This window comes from Heteronotia binoei, chromosome 2, assembly GCF_032191835.1.
Source record: "Heteronotia binoei isolate CCM8104 ecotype False Entrance Well chromosome 2, APGP_CSIRO_Hbin_v1, whole genome shotgun sequence".
NCBI lineage: Eukaryota > Metazoa > Chordata > Lepidosauria > Squamata > Gekkonidae > Heteronotia > Heteronotia binoei.
Window position 1 is genome coordinate 125,804,116 of NC_083224.1, and position 27,715 is coordinate 125,831,830.

Consider the following 27,715-nt stretch of genomic DNA (forward strand, 5'->3'; position numbering starts at 1 on the left):
GTCTGAACCTATGGGACATTTAAAAAACAGTATGCCCCCCAGGGGAGGGGGCATAAAAAGAACTCAGCCTGAAAGGGCATGCTGCAAAACCCTTCTACCAAAGGCTGCATCAGCAGAGGGTGCCTTATCAATACGGTAGAGCTTGATGAAAAAATGCACCAACGTCCAAGGTTGCTTCATAACAGGCGATCTCTGTGGAGGAAAAAGCCCAGTAAGTGGAAGAAGCTGCCTTTCCCCTTAATGAACGGGCTTGTTATGCCCAATGGAGGGGGGTCAAGACCCCTGGTTTTGTATGCTAGATTAATACACCCTCTAACCCATCTGCTAAGGGTGGAAATAGGTACTCCTTTCCCCACAGAGCCCTTCTTAACGGACACAAATATGGACGGTCCACCTTTACCAAGCCAAATCTTGCAAAATAATTTAGAGTCCTGTCTAGATAGAAACTCAATGCCCTTCAAACATCTAAGCAATGCCATTCTCTTTCCTGAGGATGTTTTGGATTCAAACAGAAGGAGGGGAAGACCGATTCCTCCAATCTCTGAAAAGTCAAAGTGACCTTTGAGACAAAGGCTGGGTCAGTATCTAGGACCACCCTGTCATTATGAAAAATACAGAGCTCTTAATCTAAAGAGAGGATCCAAAGCTCTGACACCATCCTAGAACCTTCTCTCGACCACACATTAAATTAAATGGATAGGAGGGAAGGCATACAGGAGTTGATCTGGCCACTCACAGTTTGCAGCAGCTACTCCTATAGGCTTGAGGTCATGTGATGAATTTTGGAACTTGATGGGTGATCTCTGATGCAAAGAGGTCTACCTTTACTAAGCCAAATCTCTGGCAGAGCTAAAGAAAGACCTCCCTGTTCAACATCCATTCTGAAAAATTCAGGGACTCCCTACTGAACCAGTTCCCTAGGGTGTTGGATGCTCCCACCACATGGACAGCTTTGAAGGGTATAGGTGGGTCTCCACCCAAACAAAATCTGGGTTACCTCTGTGTGAAGAAAGCTGGATCTCATGCCACCCTGGTGATTTGCAGTCATGTTATCTGTGTGGATGAAGACATCCACAACCAGCCACTCTAGATTTTAAAAGTTTTATTAGTTTCAAGAAATTAGGAATAAAGAATAAGGGAGGATAGAAAATAAAAGTACATCTTAATCTTTTTCTTTATAGAAAATACTTTCAAAGAATACAAGTCTGCATCTACAATATTTTCTTAAAATACATAAATTGGCAGTTATTATTATATCTAAACTATACATCATCAACATTATAGTATTTTATGCTATAATTTTTTTAGTTATAATGTCTATCAATTTTGACAAATCCAATATAGGCAATCATATAGTACAGTGTATAGGAAAAAAGGAGATATAAGTTCACACCAAAGAATCTTAAAAGTCTTATCTAGCCAGGCATAAAATTTCATCCAATATTTTCTTGCTTCTTCTTTAGATTTCCCAGCCATCAGCTGGGACAAAAAATTCAGCTCACCTGTTTCCAGAATTTTTCCCACCAAGTTCCTTCTAGTGGGAATTTCCTGAGATTTCCATCTCTGCGCCAGAAGCATCCTGGCTGTTGTATTGAAATGCACCAACAAATGTCTCATTTCTTTGGAATAATCACCAGGAAATATATTCAATAAAAACAATTCCAGTTTGAATTGAATCTGTGTCTTCATGGTTTTCTGAACTAGTTCATGCACCATTTTCCAATCGTTCTTCACCATCTCACATGTCCACCACATATGATAAAAAGAACCAACTTGTTTAATACATTTCCAACATTTGTTAGACATGTTAGTATAAATCTGACACAATTTCTGTGGAGTCAGGTACCATCTATAAAACATCTTACACAAATTTTCTTTGAAGGTTACTGATCTAGTTAATTTGACATTAAACTTCCAGAGTCTCTCCCATTCTTCTAGTGTAATGCTACTGCCCAAATTTTTAGCCCATTGGACCGTGCAATCTTTTACAACTTCATCTTGCGTCTTCATCTGCAATAGATATGCATATAGTTTACAGATTAATTTTTCTTGAGGGCCTAGGAGAATTTTATCAAATGGGTACTGTTCAATATTGAAGCCCGTCATCTTGTCTTTGGCATACCTAGATTCAACTTGCATTCTCAACCACCAATTCATTTTAATATCCATACTTTCTAACTCTTTAGTTATTGATTGTCTTTTCCCAACAGATCATCATATCTATAACTCTGATTAGATTTTAGAAGATTTGGGTGAGTAAATGCTTCCACTGGGGAGACCCATCTTGGAATTTTTTGGTAAATTCTTGTTTTTAACCATGACCATGTATGATACAAAGATTTTTGAAACCAATGGTTCTTAAAATAAGAGTGTCCTTCAAGTCTTTGATACCATAGGTACACATGCCACCCCATAGTGAGGTCATGTCCCTCTAGCAACAATTGTCTCTTATCATTCAATAGTACCCAGTCTCTTACCCACAAGAGAACCGAAGCCTTATAGTACAGTTGCCAGTCTTGTAGGCCCATGCCTGCTCTTAATTTGGAGTCTTGCAAAGACTTTAATTTAATTCTCGGTTTCTTGCCTTGCCAAACATATTTGGAGACCATCTTGTTCAATTCTTGAAAAAACCCACTATTTAGAAATACTGGAATAGTTTGGTACAAAAATAGTAAACTTGGAAGGATGTTCATTTTTATTGAGGCTATTCTTCCCATTAGGGATAAATTCAAGTCATGCCATTTTTCCAAATCTTTTTAAATTTCTTTAAGTAGTTTTCATAATTGTCTATTTTTAGATTGCTGCACTTATTTGAGATAAGTACATCTAGATATTTAATTCTTTTCTCATATAAAAACCTTGATTTTTGCTGGAGAATTTGAATTTGATCCATCGTCATGTTCTTTGTCAGGAATTTAGTTTTATGATAATTGATCTTCAGTCCTGCCCAGTACCCAAACTGCATGATCTTATTTATAAGACAGTCTATTGAGTCTATTGGTTGTTCTAATATAAAAACTAGGTAATCTGCAAAAGCTCTCAATTTATATTGTTCACCTTTTATCACTGCTCCCTTGATGCTTGCATCTTCTCTTATCTGGTTGTTCAGTATCTCTAGAGATAGAATGAAAAGTAGTGGTGATAGCGGACAGCCTTGTCTTGTACCTTTTTGAATATTGATTGCTTCTGTTAAATCACTGTTCACTGTTACCCTTGCTCTTTGGAGAGAGTATATTGCTTCTACTGCTCTCAGAAAGTTTTCACCACATTCCATGCCTTTCAGTTGCTGTAACATAAATTGCCAACAAACATTATCGAAGGGCTTCGCGGCATCCAAACAAATTAAGGCCAATTGTTTTTCTGGATGAGTTTCACAGTATTCCAAAATATTACAAACTGTTCTAACATTGTCTTTCAAATATCTTCTAGGAAGAAACCCAGCTTGATCTCAATGTATTATAGACTGCAGAACTTTCTTCAAACGTTGAGCCAATATTGCAGCAAAACTTTTATAATCCACATTTAAAAGAGAGCTTGGACGATAGTTTTTAATATCTTTCAAATCCGCACCTTCTTTAGGGATTAGAGATATTGTAGCTTCCTGCCATTAAGCTGGTATCTGGCCTTCGTCTTTTCCAAAAGACGCTTAAATGGTAACAATAAAGATTCCTCATAGGCTTTATAAAATTCCGCAAGTAGTCCATCTGGACCCAGGGCCTTGCCATTCTTTTGGGATGCCATTATATCTCCAAGTTCTCTTATTGTTACTGCTTCATTTAAAACTTTTTGCTGTTCCTCTGTAAATTTGTTAAGGTTGTTTTGCTTAATGTAATCTCCTAAATCTGCTTTATGGACTTGCTTATCTTCATATAATTTTTTTAAAGCTGTTCCACAATTTGACATATCTCTTGTTTTTGGGCTTTCTCTTTATTATTCTCATCTTTCAGAACTGAAATTATTCTTTTGGCCTTTTCTTTTCTCATCCTGTAGGCCAACCACCTTCCCGACTTATTGGCATGTTCAAAAATTTTTTGTCTGGCATACTTCAGTTTTATCTCCATCTCCTCCATGAGTAACAAGTTCAATTGATGTTGAATTTCTTTCACCTTCTTTTGAAACTCATATCTTGTTGGTTGTTTTTTTAAATTCTTTTCAGCTTCTCCAGCTTGTGACATTAATTTTTGAAAATTTTCAATTCTTTCTTTTTCTTGGCACTATATCTAATTGCAAGGCCCCTAAAATAGGCTTTAGCAGTATCCCAAACCACTTGCATCTTTACATCTTGTGTTATGTTTTGCTTAAAGAAGGACTCCATTTCAGCCTTAGATTCCTTAAGAAAATCTTTATATTTCAAAATTGAGGTGTTTAACCTCCATGATCGTCTTGTTCATGTACCTTTGAACTTTATCATTACAGGGCTATGATCTGAAATGACTCTTGTTTGAATTTCTGTCTCAATTAAATCTTTATCCAGATTTGTAGAAAGCTAACACATATCAATTTTTGACCAAGTTTGGTGGCTATGGGAATAGTAGGTAAAGTCTTTAGAATTTGGATATCTTGTTCTCCATACATCAACCAGATCCAATTCTTCTGCTAGTTTCCAAAAACTTATTGGCAATTGAGGGCTTTTGCTTTTCATCTGTTTGTGCATTTTTTTGTCCATTTGCCTATCAGAGACTGCATTAAAATCTCCTATCAAACAGTATTCTGCATATTCCAAATCTGATAATTTAAAATGGAAGTCTTGAAAAAATTTCTCCTGTTGATCATTTGGCGCATAAATATTTGCCAATAAAACTTTTTTATTATCCACTAAAATTTCCACTAATAGAATTCTTCCATCTTCAGAAGCGTTCTGCAGTTGTGGGTTGAATTTATCCTTAATATATATTGCCACACTCCTTTTCTTTTTAATCTTGTCTGTTGCTGTAAATAGGCTACCAAATTTCTTATTTTTCAAAAGATGTTCATCTTTAGTCAAAATATGGGTTTCTTGCAGACAAATTATATCCATTTCTAATTTTGTCAAATATCTGAAAGTCTTTCTCCTTTTGGCAGGAGAGTTGAGTCCATTCACATTAATAGAGACTATTGCAGCCATTATGGGTTTTCCCTATCTTTTTTATCTTTTTTGTTCAATATCTTGTTCAATATCTCCATGATTCATTTGGGTTCTCTTCACCAGAACTTTCTTGCTCTTCTTCATCATCTTTCTTTTTCTTGCCCTCTTTTTCCTTCACTCTATCCAAAAAATTCTGAGCTTTAAAAATGGAATTTATCCTGTACCTATTCTGATAAGTAAAAAGAAGGCCTTCCGGCATTAGCCATGTGTAGGGTATTTCTCTCAGAAAATCTGTTAGTGGTTGGTATTCTCTCCTTTTTTGTCTCACTGGCCAAGGTACCTCTCTTAAAATTTTCACCACGTTTCCAGCTATCATAACAGGTTTGTCTCTTGCTTGCTTCAAAATATCCTCTCTGGTCTTCTTGTTAGTTTCAAGTGCACTTCGCTAGGTAATTTCTTCCATCTTGTATAACTTGATGGCACTCGTCTTACATGATCAAACTCTTCTTCCATCCTTTGAGGAGTCATCTGTAGAATTTCAGCCAAGGCTTCACTTAGTATTTTCTGCAAATTTTCAGTTTTCTCTTCTGGTATGTTTTGAAACCTCAACATATAGGCAGCTTTCTCCACTTCCATCTGCAAGAGTCTAGATTCATGTATGTTCTGTTCTTTTTCCACCTTTTGTATATTCTCTGTCACCTGGACATCTAATACTTTTAAGGCTTTGTTGGTCTCTGCTGTCTGCTTGCTATTCTCCAAAAGCTCTTGTTTGATCTCTGCCATCTGTTCACCAATATTTTCTACTTTACTAGTCAGTTGTGCAATGGCAGTCAATAATGTATTTTGCATTTCTTTCATGTCTCCTTGCATAGTTGTAAATTTTCCTGGTCCGGATGGAGTGCTAGGAGAAGGTATTGGTGGCTTTCCTTCTCGATTTACTTTTTTCTTTACAGCTTCTTTAAAACCAATTACAGCTTTATTTTCCATTCTTATTAAATTAAATACACTCACAGCCACCTGATGTGCTGGTCTTTTGGGGCAACTCCCTATTTATACAAATGGTGAAATCAATAACGTTATGGTCACTGCTCCCAAGCAGTGCAATCACTTTTACATCTCTCACCAAGTCTTGAGCATTACTTAGGACCAAATTGCCCTAAGATTGCCCCATCTCTGGTAGGTTCTGTGACCATCTGCTCCATAGCATAGTCACTGAGAGAATCTCTTTCTCTCAACCTGAACACATATTGACCCAATCAATCTGCGGGTAGTTAAAATCACCTATGACGACACAGTTTTTACGTCTAGCCACTATCTTTAATCCTTCCATCATATTATAATCATCCTCTATCTTTTGATTTGGTGGGCGATAACAAACTCCCATAGTTAAATTTCCTTTTGGGCCCTCTATTTCAACCCAAAGAATTTCTAGAAGGGAATCTAATTCTCTGACCTCAGTCTTACTGGACTGTATGCCCTCTCTGACATACAGAGCCACCCCACCTCCAACCCTTCCCTCCCTTGCACTTCCGATATAACTTATATCCAGGAATCACCATGTCCCACTGATTCTCCTCATTCCACCAAGTTTCTGAAATTCTCACAGTGTCTATGTTTTCTCCCAACATTAAACATTCCAACTCACCAATTTTACTTTGAACACTTCTAGCATTTGTGTACAAACATCTATAATTTCCCAGGCAAGCTACGCCCGCCACCTTCCTCCTGCCGCCTCGAGACTCTGGCAGACAGTCCATACTGTTTGTCACCATCTCAGTGGACAACTCTGATCCATTACCCGGTAGAAAAGTAACAGCTAACCCTTCATCTCTTTGAGATGAGTCCTCCCGAACCAGAGACATTTCATCTCCTGTTGGCTTTCCCCCAAGATTTAGTTTAATAATAATAACAACAACAACAACAACAATAATAATAATAATAATAATAATAATAATAATAACAACAACGACTTTTTATTTGTATCCCGCCCTCCCCGCACAAGCAGGCTCAGGGCGGCTCACAACACAGGAATGCAATACAATATAATAAAATCACATAAAACAGTAAAATTAATATGCAGTTACATTAAAATTAACATTAAGGTGCTAATAGATCTTAATTCAGTAGAAGAGAAGAAACATACACAGCGACATTATCTTAGCTCAGTATGGGCGAAGGCTATTTTGAAGAGGTATGTCTTACAGGCCCTGCAAAATTGATTTACACATCGCAGGGCCCGTACCTCCTCCGGGAGTTGGTTCCAGAGTAGTGGGGCCGCAACGGAGAAGGCCCGATCCCGGGTGGTCTTTAATCCGGCCTCCCTTGGCCCAGGGATATTCAGCTGGTGCTTACCAGCTGACCTCAGTGCTCTCTGGGGCTCATATGGGGAGAGACGGTCCCTCAGGTAGACAGGCCCTCGGCCATATAGGGCTTTAAAAACTGCTCTGCCACCTTTTTGCTTTGACGCGCCAACAGCCTGGTTCAATCTGGGGACAAATGGAGAAAATCTTTTTTCTACAGCTCCCGCTTGTTCCAGAAAGCATCCCAGTGCCTAACAAACTTAAACCCTTCCTCCTTAAACCATCGTCACATCCACACATTGAGACTTCTAATTTGTGCCTGTCTCTCCAGCCCTGCACGTGGAACAGGTAGCACTTCTGAGAAGGCTACCTTGGAGATCCTGGCCTTAAGTCTCCGCCTAGCAGCCTAAATTTTTCCTCCAGGACCTCACAACTACATTTCCCCACATCGTTGGTGCCAACATGCACCACGACCACTGGCTCCTCCCCAGCACTGTCTATCAGCCTATCTACTACACGCATAATGTCTGCTACCTTCGCACCAGGCAGGCAAGCCACCATACGGTCAGTACGTGGTTTTGCCACTTGTCTACTTGCCTAAGGATCGAATCACCAACTACCAAGACCCCCCCTCTCTCCCTGCCCAGGGATGATTCCTTGGCACGAAAGGATTCCCGCTCACCAACTGAAGAAGAGGTCCCTTCTGAGGGCGCATTCCCCTTATCCTCAGCCTGGTGCCCTGTTCCCTCTCGACCCTCGTGCTCCCTGGCAGCAACCGGGCTGCCACGTTCAGAGCAGGGCTCATCTAACACGTCCCTGAGAGTCTTCTCCGAGTGCCTAACTGACCGTCTCTGCTTCTCCATGTCAGTCACCTCAGCCTCAAGGGTACAAACTCGTTCCCTGAGTACCAGGAGCTCCTTGCAACGAGCACACACTCAAGACTTCTGTCCTGTGGGCAGATAGTCATACATGTGACTCTCACACTCAGTGCAAAACACTGGAAAGCTCCCACGCCCTTGCTGGCATTCCACTTTCATGATAGCTTTTAAAAAATATACAGTCCCCTTTTAAAACCTGTTTGTTTATGTGGCTCCCCACTTGGAGTGTCTACTTACCTTATTGGGAACACAAGAAATCTGGGTTCCTGGTCCTTACACAGCCCCCAGGCTAAGAGCCACAGGCCAAAAGCCCTTTAGCTCTCACCCTTCGGCACGCACCTCTAGCAAGGCACAGCTTAATAATGCAAAGAGTGTGGGGAACACAGCCACTCCTAATCAATCAGCAACAATCACCTTCAATCACCTTCACCTTCAGCCCTTCACACGAACTCAGAAAATTTCAGCAATTCCCCCAGCTGCTGAGCCACAAACCTCACGCTTGTAGCACTTCTCTGCTCTATCCTAGAGCTCTCTGCAATGTGCTCAGTCTCTGGCAAGGCACAGCTTAATAGTGCAAAGAGGGTGGGGAACACAGCCACTCCTAATCCATCAGCAACAATCACCTTCACCTTCAGCCCTTCACACAAACTCAGAAGTACCTTGGGTGACATCTCAAGTATTGGCAGACTTTGACCCTGAAATACTTTCTTCTGTTTAAAGATATCTCTGAAATGCCAGAGGAATGTCCTTAAATTAACTGCAAAAAAAATGGTTCTATTACAAGACTTACTAGGATTTTAGATTACAATCAATTCACAATTCTGAAGATATTAACAGAAGGTTTTCCCTATCTGATCTATTCCACCTTAACCTTTTATTGACTCTTATTGACTGTATTATGTTTATGAATTTTTATCTTCTCTAATACTTATATGGTTCTGTGGTTTTTATATTACAATTCAGATTTTATTATTTTGATTTTTATGATCTCTGATGTTTATTGGATCTGTTCTAATTCTTGTGTAATATTAACTGATGCTATCATTTTTATTGAGCTATTGCTTAAGGTTAAGACCTCTGGTCAAACAAACTATATAAAAGTAAGTAAGTACCAGCAAAAGAGGGAGGAGAGGCCCTTTTTGATCATCAAAAAGGCTGTTCTAGAGCTTATGGGACTCCAGTAGACAAATAAAAGCTGCGTGAGACAGGGCTGAGATGGTGAGAGGGAGGACTTTGAGAGAAAAGATACAAAGAAGCTGACAGTATACAACCTTTTATATATTACTTTCGGGGGGGGGGGGCACAGACTTTATTATGTTTGTTTGGTCATTTTCTCTCAAGAGAATGTCACATACTCCCCATGGAAGGCCACTATGCTTTTTTCAGACTGCAGAAAATTTGCCCAAAGTCACAGGGAATAATCCTAAGAAGGTTGACTCAGAAGTCCCATTTTATTCATTGGGGCTTACTTCCAGGATAGTGTTCTTCGGACTGTAGTCACAGTGTAGTAAGTATTTGAAACTACTCATGACAGATATTTATTTCAGTTTCTAAAAGGTAAGCTCCAGCTAGAATAATAAAATTTCGTTTAACTCTTAGATTTTGAAACTACAAACTACATAAGTGAGTAAAATGTAATTAACTCGCTATGGTAGGGGTCCCCAATGTGGCACCTGTGGGCAGCATGACACTCACTGATATTTCCCGGTGCCCAAATGATTTTAGAAACTGTGTGAGACCAGCGGGGGTTCTTGAATAGCAGGGCTTCTGATTGGATATCTTGACTAGCAGGGCCACTGACTGGATATCTAATTCATGTAGATTTTTTTTAAAATGTCGCTTTGGCAGCAGCTGCCACCTCAGAACAAGGTCCTTCACTGTGTGACTGAGGATAAGCTGTGTGAATGCAATAAAGTATTTCAAAACATTATGTTAATTTAAAGGCCATCCTATTAATCAAAGTTTCTGCCTGAAATGTTGAAGAATTTCCATTCAAATTATGCATAACCTTAATCCTTCAGGTTTTGCAGTTGGTTCTACCTCCTGTAGCAGCCATTTTGTAATTCCACCCACGTTTCAAACATGCTTGCAGCCTTAAAAATGATGGGATCTCTGCACTCTGATAAAGCTAGACAATATCCTTTAGCCTCTGTATTGCTACATGGATAACCTGCTGTTCCATGCAACTGCTCAAGTTTACTTCATAAAAGAGTTTTAAACTAGAAACTCCATTCTAATATAATATAAATATGAAAACCAACAGTTAACTCTTGTTATTTCTTTTACGGCAGCATAGATTTCAGTTATTATTTCACTCTGATTAACTGACAATATCCAGTTACCACACAGAGTAAAAATCCAGATCCAACTTCGTGACTGTTGAGGTTCAATGGTCAAAAACAGGGAATTAGAAGATGGGACTTCTGCTCTCAGGAACACCCCCTTTCTTGTATTTTGATTGTACTAACCCACTGACATAATCTGTTCCAGCAACATGGTGCTACTGGAAGGTAAGGCAACTGTAACATCTCTTGACCTGTGCAGATCTCATGCAATATGTAGTAGTTCTTCTTTTAAGAAGCTATGAAGTCTATGAGTGTGAACAGCAGCAATGCTCTAGAGCCATGTTGAAACTACATTGTAATAATTTTACATATATCTATATTGTGTGTGTGTACATAAGACAGAAATTGTCTTTGAGTGCTTAGTTTTGTTTTGCTTACACATTGGGCTTTGTGACCAGATGCTTGAAGTCCCATGTATGGTTATTAAATCATGAAAGAGTAAGACTGTCATATGACCTGCTCTGTTCAATAGGATTTAATAATCATATACCTGGTCACAAAAGCAAAGTCCAAGGTGTAAGCCAAACAAAGCTCAGCATGTTAATGACCCAAAAAGAAAGATTCTTATTTTTCTTTTACTTAAAATGAATTAAATGTAAAAGTGTTCAACTTTGAATGGATTAAATCCCACTGAAGTAAACAGGTGCTATGGTAGTCTTACTCTTTCATTATTATAGTATTCACCTTTCCATATAAGGCAATCCATCTGCCATTTCTGGCCTTGCATTACTCAGCATGATATGATTGTCTTAGGCTGACTCACCACTGAAATTCTGAGCTGATGAAAGCAGGCTCTGACTGAGCAAGAGATTCTTTCTCTAGAGAAATATTGGCCTGAATATGATACATTTTCTTCCCAGCACTATAAAAACTGTACACCCCATTGATTTAAGAGCATCTGCTTCAATGAAAATAAAATGTATTCAGAATGTCAGAATGTTCCCTAGTTCTGTAGTGAAATAAACACTTGTATGAACTAACGTTGAACCTTATGAGGCAGACTTCTCCTTGATATGTTTTAACTTACCCCTTGCCCAGGAATGAGGTGATCATGCCAGTCAAAAGATTACACAATGCACAATATGCATCCCTGAACTGACCCTTGAACAAGAAGGAAACCTGTCCGCTTTAAGAAGCAATGTAGTGATTCATTTTATTCCACAAGAAACCTCTGGGGAAAAATAAACCTACAAACTCTCACTTTCCCCTTCTGGCTTATCATTCTTCCCCATCTGTTTGTTAAATTAAATACCTGTATGGATGATGTGCCCTGACCTGAATATCCAAGCCTAGCCTGATCTTGTCAGATCTCAGAAACCGAGCAGAGTTGGCCCTTACTAATATTTGGATGGGAGACCAACAAGGAATACCTTATTGGAATTTTTCAGGTATATTTTGGCAGGATTTTGGGGGGAAATGGGGGGAGAATCCCCCTTCAAACTCTAGATATATTCTGGAAGGTTGACAAAGCCCAAAAAAGCAGATTGCTTCCACCTCTCCGCTGTTTTTCAGGCCTTCTTCTGCAGTCCTCTTAAACAGGGCACATTTAAAGGAACTGCAGAAGACAGCCTGAAAAAAATCTGAGCTGGCAGGGAACTTTCTCCTTGCTGGCACAGTTGTTCTGAACTCTCCTGTGCAGCCCCTTTAACCAGGATTGCACAAGAGAGCCCAAAGCTGGGACAATGGGGAGCAGTCTCCCCACAGGCTCAACTGTTTTGGGCTCTCTTGTGCAGCCCGCTTAAATGGTACTACACAAGAGAGCCCGAAGCTGGGCTGGTGGGGTGACAGCTCTCTAGCTTTGGACCACTGGTGGCCAAAACTGCTTAACATAAGAGCCACACAGAATAAATGTCAGATGATAGAGAGCTGCAAGATGTAAATGTAGCCAAACTTGACCTGGCCTGCCAGCTCCCGAAACGCTGGCCATGGCCCTGTCTGATTCATTGTGCAATTATATATTATTACACATACACAGAGAAAGAGCATCAGGTAAGAATAAAAGCAGCCTTGAGCTGCTGGCACAACATCTTATTTATTTCACTTTTTAATTGATCTTTGATATTTTTATTTTATTACCTTTGTATCCCACCCTCCCCTGACAGACTCAGGGTGACTAACAACAATAAAAACAACATAATGCTAAAATAAAATCACAATAAAATAATTAAACATTTCATTAATAAACTGAACTAGATAACTAGAACTATTTGTTTCCTGAATTTTTTCTTGAAAGTGATATATTTTGGCAAGCATTCTCTAGCTCCCTCAATTGGAAACAAATGAGGGAGGAAATGGATAGAAAGGGAGGGAGGGAGAGGTGGAAAGAAAGCAACTATAACTTTAACTGTAACTATAACTCAATGCACAGCAGCCAAGAAGGTCTGAGCGCCTGCTCCGGCTGCAACGCCACTGAGGATGTTCTCTGCAGCTGAGAACAAAACGTCTGGAAGGAAAACTTTCTCCAGTAGAACACGGCACTTGATCCCGAAAGATTCTACAAACCCTAATGATGTTACCAGCCGTGAAAACCTGAAATCTTTGATAACTATAACTTTATCACTGGCTGGCTTGGAGAAGGGATTTAAAGAAACAAATGCTTTCTCCAAGCTGGCAGACCTGGTGGTGGGGACCTTAAAAGCCGCACAATATGTTTAATGAGTCACAGTTTGGCCACCCGTTCTGGGTCATCTTGTGCATTCCAGTTTAAAGGACTGACCGGTGGGGAGACTGCTGCCCACTGGCTCAGCTATTTTATGGGCTCTCTTTTGCAGCTCCTTTCAAACATGCCCTGTTTAAAAGGGACTACAAAAGAAAGCCCGAAAAACAGTTGCACCTTAGCCACTGCTGTTTTTTCCTTTGTTTTTTTTTCTTTTTGGGTCCTTTTTTGACCTCCAAAATTCAGGATTTCCAAAAAATCCTAGATCTGAATACTTTACCAGTATTGGGATCCAGGATTTTTTTTTTTTTGTAATTCTGACTTAATAGCCCCAAACCAAAAAATATTGAGATAAAAAAATTCCACACCCATATTTGCTTCACCTATTCCAGCACACAGACCCTGCTTGACACAGGTGCTTGTAAAAACATTTACAAATAGGGTATGATTGTGGCAGTCATCCCCTGTTCATTCGGGAAATGAAGTAACACTGATGATAGCAACTCTGATCTGTATTTTAAATATTTATGCCACAATATTATTACTATAGATTGAAATGACCAGATATAAAGCAAGTTCTTCTCACTCTTATAAAGGTCCATAATCCTTATGTATAAATGGACAATATCACAAACACTTAACTCTTTCAAAGATCATATCATCATTCTCCACCGTTCCAAAACATAAACACTGATTTCAGACTACTGATTGGAGTCCAGACATGATCAGCTGATAAACAGCACAAATTTTGATATAATGTTTCACAGGTGTTTCACATTATATCAAACTACATATGAATTTTCAGGAAAGATCGCTGATCAGAATGCTAAATGTGGACATCTCAGTTTTAACCCAATAATTAGTTTAATTTGCTATTAGTAACAGAGCAATACGCAGTCTAATAATGAGCAAACTCACTTTTAGCAGAGGAGTGACCTCTAGTGGACAAATCAAGAAACAATTCAGCAGAGTTTGTAATGTGAATCAGCTAAATTGGAAAATTATAAAAGAACTGAGTTAAAATGTCAAAAGACATTTAAATCAATAGTTACCAGCAGCAAAAATAATATATCATGGATTGGATCCTGCCTAAAATTTCCACATGTTGGGTGATTTTCACTCTCCCTCCCCTCCCCGGAAACAGACTTCCAACTCCCTTCTAAACTATTCTGGTCTCTCCTGGTCCCCCAGGAACAGCATTTGGGTGGGGAGGGCATTTCAAGCTACAGGAGGGGGAGCTGTGCATAGGGAAAATCCTTCTGTCCACAGACATTTAGGCATGATCCAAGTCAACAGAAAACAACTTTTAGGTTCAATGTAAACATCATAGAGTCAACCATCAATCATAATTTGGGGATCAGAATGATCCCCATGGGATTCCAACTACATGCGCCACACACATACGCAGTCCTTTAGCAGGAATGTACAAAGACTAGCATGATAGGTAAATTGTCACAGTAGTAGCTAGCGATAAATTCCTTGCAGAGTTATAATCAGATTTTTCTGAAAGATCTACCTGAACCCTCAGGTGGCACAATGTACCTTATCTCGGAATGCAAAACAGTTGAATTAACTAGGAAAATGTAAGTAATGGCTGGAATTGCAAACATGGGCTCTCCTCTGGCATAATGTTTACCTTCTGGTATGAAGGACAGGAACAGTCTTGCAATTACACCACCAACTGGGAATCAGGTGATCTGGCTTCCAACTCTTGTTCTGCTACAATTGTTGTACTTGGCCTTTGGCAAATCTGTTGGGGGAGAAAGGAAACCATACTGGGTTCAGCTGGAGTGATACAGGGAAAGGGCACAGTGATCTTTGAACAGTGAACAGATGAGTTTTGTCTTCAACACAAATTAACACTGCAGAGATTATACCCTTATCTTTGATCATTTGATAATGTCATGAAATATTTGTATGAACCCATTGTGTTAATAAAGCTAGAAGAGCGAACAAAACTGGAACTTCACCACCAAGTGCAAATGAATCGACTGTTTCAGGTAGATAGTGAAAAGGGGGAGGGATTAAGAGCAGAGTAATCAAGACTAACCCATTTTCATGTTTTATTTTTTTTTAAATTTTATACATGACTATTCTAAACCATCATTCCTGATTGCATGGCTCTACTTCAACGTGTTTAGGACGAGCTCAGACCTGGGTTATATCATAACAAATTGAAGTTTCTCTACTGGTAATTAGGATTCTCAGCTAGTTTGATCTTGGTTTAGAATTCCAGAACAGGGAGGGACACCATTTGTTAAGGTACCAGAATTTAGACATCACAACATACTGGAGTTTAGAGCATTTCTAATGCCTGGATGTAGCATTGGAGTGACAAACTATGCCTGGTTCTATGATAATTTTTAAAATACTCCTTTCCCAGATTCAGTTACTGGAACTGTTTTTTTTTTGAGGCGAAAGGGCCCTTTCATTCTTTCCTCCTCAATTGTATTCTGCTGAAAAATGCTGAACCCAGTCCACTTTACTCCTACAAAAAATTGTGTTGTCCTTCTAGAAGGGGTAAAAGCAACTCAAGGAAGATTAATTTTGGGAGGAGGATAAAGAGCCCCTCCTTCCCTGCACTATTATCTCCTCCAGAAAGTAGACCCAGTAACTGCATTTGGAAAAGTTTTAAAAAGTGATTACAGAACAAAACGTAACATGCAGTTCAACCTTAAGACCCAACTTTGTTAATAAAAACCCCAAGCTCCCAAATGTTAGGTAATGTAAGTTTGTTTTCTTAGCACCATCTGAAATCTGAAATTTTAAACCTATTTTTCACAGATTTAATCACCCTAAGTATTCCACATTACCCACAAACCCTCTGGAATTGCATGAATCTCACAGCTCCAGCATGTTAGCATAACCAAGTATCCAGCAGCTTGGTACTTACCAATTAACACAGGGCTATGAATGCTGTATATGCTCTACACTGACCATCCCAAAATGTGTAGGCCATAAAGTAACACTACAGAAGCAGCAGCACATATGATACCTACACATCAGCACAGGCAGCTGATCCCAACTGCCCCTTTAACACAGAGACAAAAGTCGCACACAATATTCACACAACCAACACTATGGCCATTGAAGGGCTTATACCTGACTGCAGTAACTGTGAGCATATATTGCTAAACTCATGTGGCAGGGCTCATGTGGTTCTGCCAGCCTGGTTTCCAGCAACCAAGAGCATGACTACAGTACACTACTACAAAGGCCCCACCTGTCAAGCACAAGTAATTTCAATAACAGAGTCCTTTGTTTAGGTTCAAATGAACTTCTTTATTTAACTCCAAGTTGCATACAGAACATTGTCTTTGAGAAGACTGAGGAATCAGAGGTGACAGGATGCTATATAGGGTATCATAAAGTTACAAACACACACTATTGGAATCTGGGGTTTAAAGGGCAAAGCAGTAATTTTCCTCTACCTACCAATAGCCTTCTAACACTAACCCGTGACCAAGATAAGGCTTGTGAAGTGCCTGGGATGAAACGGGGGAGTTAGGACACTGAGACACAGCCAGACAATTCTGTTAGATAAACATCCTTTGCCAAATGGCTACAGAGACGTGAGAAAGGGTTTGTAGGTAATGGAGAATAACCAGGGCTCCTACTTGACAATACTTCAGCCATCTTAGGGGGAGAATAGCCGTGCTTGACATACTGCCCCCCCTTAGGCCCTCCCTCGGGGTTTCTGAGGAAAATTAGCATAGAACTGTTTGATCAGGGTTGGGGCTTTTACATCAGTTTGGGTGACCCACTCGTCATGTGATTGCAGGAAATGCTTCCAACAAATAAGAAAATACAGCACCCCCCTTTTTATTTTAGCATCTAAGATTTCTTCCACTTTGTGGTGATTCTTATTCCCTACAGAGGCCGGGGCCAGCGGTCTAGGGTGCCAGCACATTGCTCCAGGATCTTTCCTGAGTAAACTGGAATGGAAAACTGGGTGAATTTCATTAAACATTTTAGGCAAATCCAACTCTACAGTCACTTTATTTATAATCCTCATGATCCGAAAAGGACCAACAAATTTGTACGCCAGTTTCTTTGAAGGTTGGGCAATGGGCAAGTTCTTAGTTGACAGGAACACTGTGTCTCCTACTTTAAAGTCCCAAGTAGGGGAGTGGGATTTATCGCAGTGTTTTTTGTATGTTTCTATGGCCACCTCCAGGTTTTCCTGGATATTTCCCCATGCTTTCCCCAACCGTTTCTCAAATGACGAGAAGGCTTCTGGCGCCTTTCCGCCCAGCAGTGACAGGAAAGGTTTCCCCTCATACCCATTCACCATCATGAATGGGGTAGCTTTAGTGGAGCTGTGCGCACTATTATTATATCCATATTCCGCAAAGGGGAGCAATTCCACCCAATTCGATTGCTGGTGGTTGATGAAGCACCGTAAATATTGCTCTAGCACCGCATTGGTTCGTTCCGTCTGCCCGTCTGCCTGAGGGTAATAGGCAGAACTAAGTCCCTGCTCAATGTGAGCTAGTTTGCAAAACTCCCGCCAGACGTTGGCAACGAACTGAGCTCCTCTGTCGCTAATCACCTTATCAAGGAATGAATGTAGGCGGACCATGTGTTGAAAAAATAGGTGTGCCAGTTTTTTGGCTGTGGGAAGTTTTGAACAGGGAATAAAATGCGCCTGTTTAGAGGTGCCCACTACTACCAGCATTACGGTTTTCCCTTGAGAGGGTGGTAGCTCTACATTAAAGTCCAGAGACACCATTGACCAGGGTTAGGTGATTGATTCTAAGCGCTGGAGGAGGCCGGGAGGTTCCCCCCACCCTACACTTGGCATTAAACAAATCGGGCAGGAAGCCACTCACTCTGAAATGTCTCTCTTCATGAACTGGCACCAGAACTGTCTATTAACCAGATGCAACAACTTGACGTAGCCAAAGTGGCCAGCTGTCCTATTATCATGACACTTCTGTAATACTTCCTTGCATATATTTTTGGGTACATACAGCTTCCCTTCTTTGTACCAGAATCCCCCTTCTCCCTGCTCAAATCCCTCAGGTTTGGAGTTTCTTTCTTTTTCCACTTTGATTTGGAGTTTGATCCCCCATTGATTCTCCGTTTCTTGCCGGAGATTTTGTGACCGGTTGGTAACTACCCCTCCCAGATGTAATGTGGAGATGAAAGAGTCAATTACTTCTTTTTTACTGTTATGCTGAGGTAGGCAGGACAACTTAGCGAAAAACCCCGCCCACCTTATTTCTTTCTCAGTTAGTTTCCAATAGCCCTTGAGCACTTCCAAATTTTTGGGATCAGTCCAAATTTCAAAAGGGACCCAAGCACCCTCTAACCAGGATTTCCAAGTCTCTAATGCAAATTTCACGGCAAAGGCTTCTTTCTCCCACACTGACCAATTTCTTTGCTCCGGGGAAAATTTCTTGAAGATATAGGCGCAAGGTCTGAAGGCCCCCTCCTCATCTGGTTGCATTAAAATTCCTCCTACTGTGACGTCACTGGCGTCGCATTGAACCACATAGCTTTTTAATTCATTGAGGTGAATTAAGATCGGCTCACTAGTGAACAGTCTCTTTAAGTGATTGAATGATTCCTGGCATTTGCTTGCCCACAAGAGCTTTGCTCCAGGACGTTTTGCCTCTGGCCCCTTCCCTTTAGTCTTTAGGAGGCCTGTGAGGAGTAGCATGATGTGGGTGAACCCCTGAATAAAATTTCTGTAGAAATTTGTGAATCCAATGAAGGATTGTAGCTGTCTGCGGGTTTTGGAGGGCTCCCAGTCTAGCACCGCCTGTATTTTCCCTGGGTCCATTGCTATACCCTTCCCCAAAACCCAGTATCCTAGGTAATCAGGTAATCAATTTCCGTCTTGTGGAATTCACATTTCAATAGTTTGGCAAACAGTTTGTGTTCATACAACATTTCTAGAATTTCCCGTACTAACTTGACATGGGAGGGGAGATCCTCTGAATAGATTATGATGTCATCCAGGTACACCACTACCCCCTGGTACAAGAACTTCCTTAGCACCTTGTTGATAAAGTTCATAAATACCCCCGGGGTTCCTTGTAATCCAAATGGCATCACCAAGTATTCAAACTGACCCATGGGAGTGTTGAACAAAGTTTTCCATTCAACCCCCTCTTTGATACAGACTCTAAAGTACATGTCTCTCAAGTCTAATTTAGTAAATATTTTCCCTCTTGAGGCTGTACTCAGGAGGTCTTTGATGAGGGGGATGGGGTACGTCTTCGATGCTGAAATTGCCTTAATCCCGCAAAAATCCGTACCAAGCCAGAGCCCCCCCATCCTTTTTCTTGTGGAAAAGCACTGGTGCTGCGTGGGGAGCTATGGCTGGGTGGATGTACCCCCACTCTAAGTTGTTATCTAAGAATTTTCTGAGTTCGGCTTTCTCGGCCCATCCCATGGAGTAAATTTTTTCTTTGGATAGGTCCTGGTCTTGGATCAGTTCTATAGCGCAGTCAGTATCCCTGTTGCGGGGGAGATCGTTGGTCTCCTCCTCGCTGAACACTGCTTTTAGGTCCCGGTACTCCCGGGGGATCGATCCCACTTCTTCTATCATAAGACATAGTTTTTCACAGAGAGGTGGGGGGTTGGGCCCCCATGTCTCTCACACACAGGATATCTAAAGTTAATGATTTGATCACCCCATTTAATGACCAGTTCATGCTTGGCTAGCCATCCTGCTCTGAGTACTATGTCGAAGGATAACAAGGGGGCGATTACAAAAATCTCAGTGTCCCAATGGTCTACTATTTCCACAGGCATTCCCTGCGTTTGGTGGGTGCATGGTTCCCCTTTCATTATTGTTCCATCCATTTGTTCGAATTGGATGGGTGGTGCAGTGGGCTGGTCTGAAGGCCTAATGCCTCGACCAGTTTCAGGGTAATTATGTCCTAGTGCACCCCGAGTCTAGCAACGCTCTGGCGTGTAAGAACCTCTTAAGCCCTGGGTTCATTAATGTCAGTGGTATGACAAATAAAGTCCCCGTTATTCTCACCCGTAGTGGCGCCATTAGCTCCAGGACCTGCAGCTTGGTGCCACTAAGTGCAGGTCGCTCCCATTTCCCACCGGCTCCTCTCCCCAGGATTCCTCTCCCGACTCAGTGATGAATATGATTTCTTCTTCCTGGGGGCTTGGGGTTGCCACATTCCCTTTCACCGGTTCCTGAGGGCACCCGTCCAGTTTCTTCCAAGGAAACCAATGTCTGTTGCTAGACTTCTAACCTACGATGGTGTGGGTCATTGCTCTGACAACCTCTCTGCAATCTGCTACCACTATATGGTGCAGCATGCTTTCAGCATTCATTGGGTGCCTTGGGAAATGTGATTTGAGGATCTAGACCAGGCATGTCAAATGTCAGGCCCGCAGGCCCCCTGGGACTCTTTTCTCCCCCCTCCCCTCCCCTGTCCTCACCCTTTGAAGCTCGGAGGCTGACAAAATTCCCTGCTCTTTCAGTTAGCTGTCTTTTCTGTGCAGACTGCAACACAGACAAAGCTGCAAGGGAAATGTGGAACGGACTTTCCATCAAAGTGCAGGGAGAACATGGAGTTGATCTTCCATTAGGGTCTCTGTGCCCAGATAGATAGGCCCCAGGGACATTGATGGAAGATCCATTCAACATTTTCCTTGTAGCTTTGTCTGCGCTGCAATGTCTTTCAATATAGTGGAGATCGGTTCACTCTCAGTATTCCTATATAGACAACTGAAGCTCAGACTTCCTGGAGTTGTGTCCTTGCCAATAAAGGGTTGATTTGAGCCAGCTTGTTTCTGCTCAATGGACCTGACATAGTATTATGCTAGAGAGCCATTGCCAATCTGAGTAGACAGGCCCAGGGGGGTGGGGAGAGAGAGAAACTTGCAATGCAATTTCATTGTTTTCCCAGGCTCAAAGCATTTTATACTTTTAGTTTCTGCTGTGATCCTTGTGCTTTTTCTTGATGTTTTATTTTAAAAACTGCATTGCCAAATCCCACTATTTCCCCACCTTTCCATTTAAAACAAATTATCACAAGATTTTTAAGCATTTCATATTTTAAGTTTAAAGATAATATCTTTAATTGTGTTTGTCTGTGCCCTTTATAAAGTTTATATCTCTGCTACCTCACATTACATTTTATGACACACATGGCCTGGCTCCACAAAGTCCCATTTGTGTCAGTCTTGGCCCTCCTAAAGAATGAGTTCGACATCCCTGATCTAGGCCCTTGATATGTTGTGCACTGTGCATTCTTCAGACATTTGTACTAAAGCTGTGAGTATATATTTTGATCATTTTTGCTAGAAGACCAGACTAAGTTATGAATACATTTACTTACTCAGACCAAAAAGGATTCATTGAACAATGTTATCAAATATTAAAAAGGATAGTTGATGTAATACAGAAAATATGTCATATTAGTTATGTGACTCTTTCTGAATGTGGCTCTTTCTGAATGTGGACAAAGCTTTTGATAGGGTGGAACTAGGGTTGCCAAGTCCAATTAGAGAAAAATCTGGGGGCTTTGGGGGCGGAGCCAGGAGACTTTGGGGGTGGAGCCAGGAGACTTTGGGGGTGGAGCCAAGAACAAGGATGTGACAAGCATAATTGAATTCCAAGGGAGTTCTGGCCATCACATTTAAAGGGACAGCACACCTTTTAAAATGCCTTTCTTCCATAGGAAATAATGAAGGATAGGGGCACCATCTTTTGGGGCTCATAGAATTGGACCCTCTGGTCCAATCGTTTTGAAACTTGGGGGGTATTTTGGGGAGAGGCACTAGATGCTATACTAAAACTTTGGTGCCTCTACCTCAAAAAATAGACCCCCCAGAGCCCCCAATACCCACGGATGAATTCCCTATTATTCCCTATGGGAATCGTTCTCCATAGGGAATAATAGACTGCCCAGTAGACATTTCCCTCCCCCCCCCCACGCTTTCTAAAGGGGGGGAGGGCCTCCAAACCAGGGAATCCCCTGCCCCCTCCCTCTCTCTCACACCCAAATACTTACCAGATCTTCTTCCGGAGAACTCTTGCTGTGAAAACGAAAGCAAAAGAAAGGGAGGGGCCGTTCTCCCAAGCCCTTCCTGCTTCCTGCCCAGCCTTAAAGGGGCATACATTTTACAAACGGCTCAGGAGCTCTATAATAACATGAAGCCTACAGGTATGTTCTCCCCCCCCTCCACCTCCCACCCCCCGCTTCCCAATTTTTCTTTTCTTTTTTTTGTTTGGTATAAACAATTTTTATTAGTAACATATGGTAGCAGTACTATATCTACAACTTATAAAAGCTTAAAATAAAAGAAAAACCTTTCTACCCCATATCTTACTTTTCCCCCACCCCTCCCCCCGTTACTTGACCCCTGCCAGTGTTAGTTACTTAAAGAAAGCAAATATTAAAGATACCCTTAACTATTAAAAAAAACAAAAAACCCCCCAAAAATTATATTCTTATTTTAAAAACCTTAATCATTATCAAAGATTGTCCAATGTCCTTTTATTTGCCACTCTTTTTCTACGTATCTTCTGAATTTCTTCCACTCCAACTTAAAAAGTTCCAAATCATAGTCTCTTAGTTTTCTTGTTAATTTGTCCATTTCACTCCATGACATAGCTTTTGTAATCCAATCCCATTTCTCTGGTATTTTTTCTTGCTTCCACAGCTGCACATACAATGTCCTAGCAGCTGAGAGCAAGTACCAAATTAAAGTTCTGTCTTCTTTTGGAAATTTTTCCATTTGTAATCCCAGCAGAAAAGTCTCTGCCACTTTATTGAATTCATATCCCAAAATCTTAGAAATCTTAGCCCCCGCTTCCCAATTTTTGAAGAGCGGGAGATGAGGCTGCGAACCCAGGGGTCTCCCGCCAGATCGGGAGGTTTGGGAAGCCTAGGTGGAACATAAATACTGAAATCAGGTTACTGAGAATTTCAATTCAGAGGGTAAAGTTAAAGACTAGCTTTCTTTTATGTGTGACACCCCTTCACCAAGGCTCTCAAATAAATGGTAACATTAAAAAAAAAATTAATAGAAGAACTCAAGGTTGTCCTCTCTCACTTTTGTCGCTTCTTTTGGGTACTGAACCTTTAGCTATTGTTATCCAAATAATGAAAAAATGAATAGAATATATTATGGTTGTGTTTCTAAAATCTGTCTTTACACAGACAGGATATCCTGATTTCTAATACACATTAGTAGCAATATTTAGTTATAAAGTGAGTTAATCTAAATAGAAATGGATTTGATTTGTCATGTTAGTTAAGATGTTCTATGTCATGGAATGACAAACTAATATTTAGGTCTTTAGATGCTACAATCATGATCTTTTGATAGAATATAATCATAATAATATATTCAAGGAAATAAAAAATGGTTAATGTATTGGCAAACTTTGGTTAGAAAAATGAACAAGTTACATATTCTATGATTGTATTCTTGATTTTACCTCCAAGTATAACTATCTGTTCTTACATCCTGGGAAAAATTAATTATTTGAATGGACAAACTCCTGAGGTAGCATCAAGAACACTGATGCTCCTTTTTAATAGAGGTGGCCTGGGAGTTTTTAATATAAATTGTACTACAGACCAGTCAAACTGCCAGATATGTGGAGTGATTTATGAAGAATAAAGACACACTTATTGTAGAATCTTCATTGGAAAAAGGCCTGCCATTGAGAGATCGATCTGGTACTGATAGAGCTGAAAAAGAAGAATTTAGTTATATGTTTACCCTATCAGAGTAGCATAAAATTAAATCATTTTAAAGTCCTGGTCATTCATTCCAAACTTCTGCTTTTTTCCCATGATCATCTGCATGATCTTCTCATTTAAATAATATTAATATACTGAAGAATGATACGTTAGAAATTTAGAAGATGGCTATGAGGCTGCATGTAACTGTAGCATGTAACTGCAGATGAAAACCAATGAAGACCACAGAAATCTAAACATATCTTATTAATGTTGGATACTTGGTGGAAAGCAGATCTTTTGAGATTGTCTCAGTAACATTTAAACATAGGCCTAATATCTAGAGCCTTTAATATACTAGATTCATCCATAAAATTCCCTGCTGTCAAGTTATAACAGGTAGATGGACCAGCAGCCTTCCAGAGCCCAATCTAGAAATATGCACATGAAAAATTGGTATTGTACAGATTTAGATTTGAAGAATGGTTTTCATGCTGGTATACCAGTTATTCAGAACCCCAGTACAGTTTCAGAATTCATATTCAGGGTCCCCTCCACTCAGATTCTGAAATGTTAGGGGTCCATTATTCCCCATGTGGGACTCTTTTCAGGGTGGTAGAGTGGCTATTTTTCAAGACAATGACAGGAAACCTAGTCTTGCCTGTCTACTAAAGTCCACCCCCTCCGGTTTCTAGTAATTTAGGATAAGGGGTCCAATTTTACAGACCTGCAAATAAGCCATCCTACTTGTCATCATTGTTTCCTATGGGGGAAATGCTATGTTTTTCCATGGCAGGTAAGCAAAAAGTCACACACAAAGGAAGCCACTGGCCAAAAGCCTCCAAAATGCGAAGTAGGAGAAGGAGGAAAAGGAGCAGGAGCAGGAGGAGGAGAGATTGGATTTATACCCCACCCTTCACTACCCAAAGGAGTCTAAGAGTGGCTTGCAATATGCCTTCCCTTCCCATCCTCACAACAGACACCCTGTGAGGTGGGTGGAGTTGAGAGAGCTCTGACAGAAACTGCTCTTGAGAGGAACAGCTCTGTGAAAACTTGTGACTGACTCAAGGTCACATCAGCAGCTGCATACAGAAGAGCGGGGACTCAAACCCAGTTCTCCCAGATAAGAGTCTGTGCATTTGACTACTACACCAAACGAACACAAACAGAACCAATGTCAAACCACAGAATCCCAGCAAAACCCCAGGCCAATGCAGAAAGTCTAACAGAATCAATTTTGAATTGGAGAAATGAAGCCAAAGGACACTGTTGCGAGCTGAATAGAACCAATGTCAAAATAGAGAATTCAAGATAACCAAAATGGCAAGCCAGTAACAAGGCAGCCAGACAGACATGGCAAGAAATTGGTACAGATGCTAATGTCACTTCCCCAAAGAAAAGCTCAGGAAGCAAGAGAGAAGGGGATCTGGGGCACCTGAGTTCTCCTGTCTGCAGCCTGAAGCCTATACTGCAACTGGCTTACATCCACAGCCTCAAGATCCACAGCTACCCTTCAAGAGTAATGTTCCTGTTTCCTCCCATACAATACCAGTACATCATGAATAAGCTCCATCTTAGGTGTTTTTGTGGGTTCTGCTCGTTGTAAGAATTGAGACACTTAGCTACTTCCCTAGCATCTTATTTCAGTGACATGTGGGTTGCTTTTTTTCCTTATGAGACTGGCAAGAACAACATTTTTGACATTATTCTTTTCTGAAAAGAATTGTGGTGTGAGACGCTGAGCCTCACCAACATTCCTTGGTGCCACAGATTGGGTGATTTTGGGTTGTTGGGTTTTTTTACTTTTAAAAAAAGACTATCATTTGGAGTATGGGTTTTATAGTGTTAATCACTATATAAGCACAGCCAGTCAACTAGTGATCCATTATTTCTGAGGGGAGAGCAGTATGCAACAGGAACTGATTCATTTATTTAAGCTTGTATCCTATATCTTGTTTCCACTTGTGACCCTCTTCATCTGTTGCAGAGACAGACTTCTGCTGTGGTGTGCATGTTAGTCTAACACCAGGAACTTCTCATGCAACACCAACATCTCTCAATAAGAAGACTGCATTAACTGAGAAGTATCCATATAAACATTACACACAGGAGCTTTGCAATATAGTCCCAAACAGAGTTACATCCTTCTACGTCCACTTAAGCGTACTGACTTGTGTTTAGGGTTTCATTCTTTGCCAAATTCATTACTATACCTGCAACTGAAGTGCAGTTTACTCAAACGATTGATTCTCTCTGTGTTCAGCACATGATCAGAGCCAGTCAACTAGTGATTCATTAATTCTGGGGGAGGGAGGGGGTGTATACTACAAGACCTTTACCAATCAGAACAGCATCACTGGATAGAATTCTGCATATGCAATGGTGGTAGAAAAGTAAACTCTTTTGCACCCTTACCACCACAGGATCTAAAGAGTACTCTTGAGTCTAGCCCATGTTCTAATAGTTTCAGACAGAGTTTTCCTCCAATACTACTCTGTCACCACTGTTTCATCATGCCTGGAAAAGCAGGAAGCTCTTCCTTGTGTGAGACAACTTTTAAGGGGAAATTATGCCCGTTGCCTGGATCAGCTCCCCGTCCCTGAAGAGTTTCTACTGCACTACTATTGGAACTATGAAGCTCTATGGCTAAAAACTAAATTACACTGAGCTGGTGGCAGCCCTATAGTTAGGCGTCACAGGGGGAGGAGGCCATGAGTGAGAGCAGGAAGCTGGAGAGGCCCTCTCCCTCCCACTTCTGCATGATTTAAATCATGCAGGGAGGGGCATGCAGGAAGGGCTAATTTAGAGCCTGCCAATCAGCTGATTGATGGGCCCTTTAAGTGGCATGGGATGGGCAGTGGCTGCTCCTGGGCACCCCTCCTGCGTGATCTAAATCACATAGGAGGGGAGAGAGAGGGGAAGCCCTGGGATGGGGGTGAGGGCCCCCCAAAACTATCAGGGGTCCAGGCCTCTTGAGCCCCCAGTTAGCTACCGGCCTAGCTGATAGAACAGCATAAGCTTTCTTTGCTACCATTGCTACTATACAGTAGGTTCTAAAGTGTGAACACAGATACAACTGCAATGTTAGCCATGAACTGTCAGCAAGTCATTCAGATCTATCACTTTTCAGAAAGCAGACCACTTAATCACTCCCACCAGCCCTTGGTAGTTTTTCAGTAATATGATTTCTTTCTCCAGGTCACTCTTCCCAGATGGATAACAAAAACTAAATCAAGTATTTGACCTGCTATATTCATCAGGGGAGGTGAACATAAGAGAAGCCATGTTAGATCAGCCCAATGGCCCATCCAGTCCAACACTCTGTGTCACACAGTGGCAAAAAAAATTATATACACACACACACACACTGTGGCTAATAGCCACTGATGGACCTCTGCTCCATATTTTTATCCAAACCCCTCTTGAAGGTGGCTATGCTTGTGGCCGCCACCACCTAGGCTTCCCAAACCTCCCGCTCTGGCAGGAGACCCCTGGGTTTGCAGCCTCATCTCCCTTTCTTCAAAAATTGGGAAGCGGAGGGGGGGGGTGGAGGGGGGGGAGAACATACCTGTAGGCTTCATGTTATTATAGAGCTCCTGAGCCGTTTGTAAAATGTATGCCCCTTTAAGGCTGGGAAGGAAGCAGGAAGGGCTTGGGAGAACGGCCCCTCCCTTTCTTTTGCTTTCGTTTTCACAGCAAGAGTTCTCCGGAAGAAGATCTGGTAAGTATTTGGGTGTGAGAGAGAGGAAGGGGGCAGGGGATTCCCGGGTTTGGAGGCCCTCCCCCATTTAGAAAGCGTGG

At 41.1% G+C, this 27,715-nt stretch overlaps 1 protein-coding gene across 2 annotated transcripts in view; it reads right to left on the reverse strand.

The window, feature by feature from the left end:
• Positions 1-27,715, reverse strand: part of GNG12 (G protein subunit gamma 12) — a 55,494-nt gene that overhangs the window by 16,026 nt on the left and 11,753 nt on the right. The window contains exon 2 of one of the 2 annotated variants that reach the window (XM_060231992.1): positions 14,881-14,994. The exons of the other annotated variant lie outside the window; for it this stretch is intronic. The gene's annotated coding sequence lies outside the window, so the exon portion shown is untranslated. The remainder of the gene's footprint in view (positions 1-14,880; positions 14,995-27,715) is intronic. 2 annotated transcript variants of the gene reach the window in all.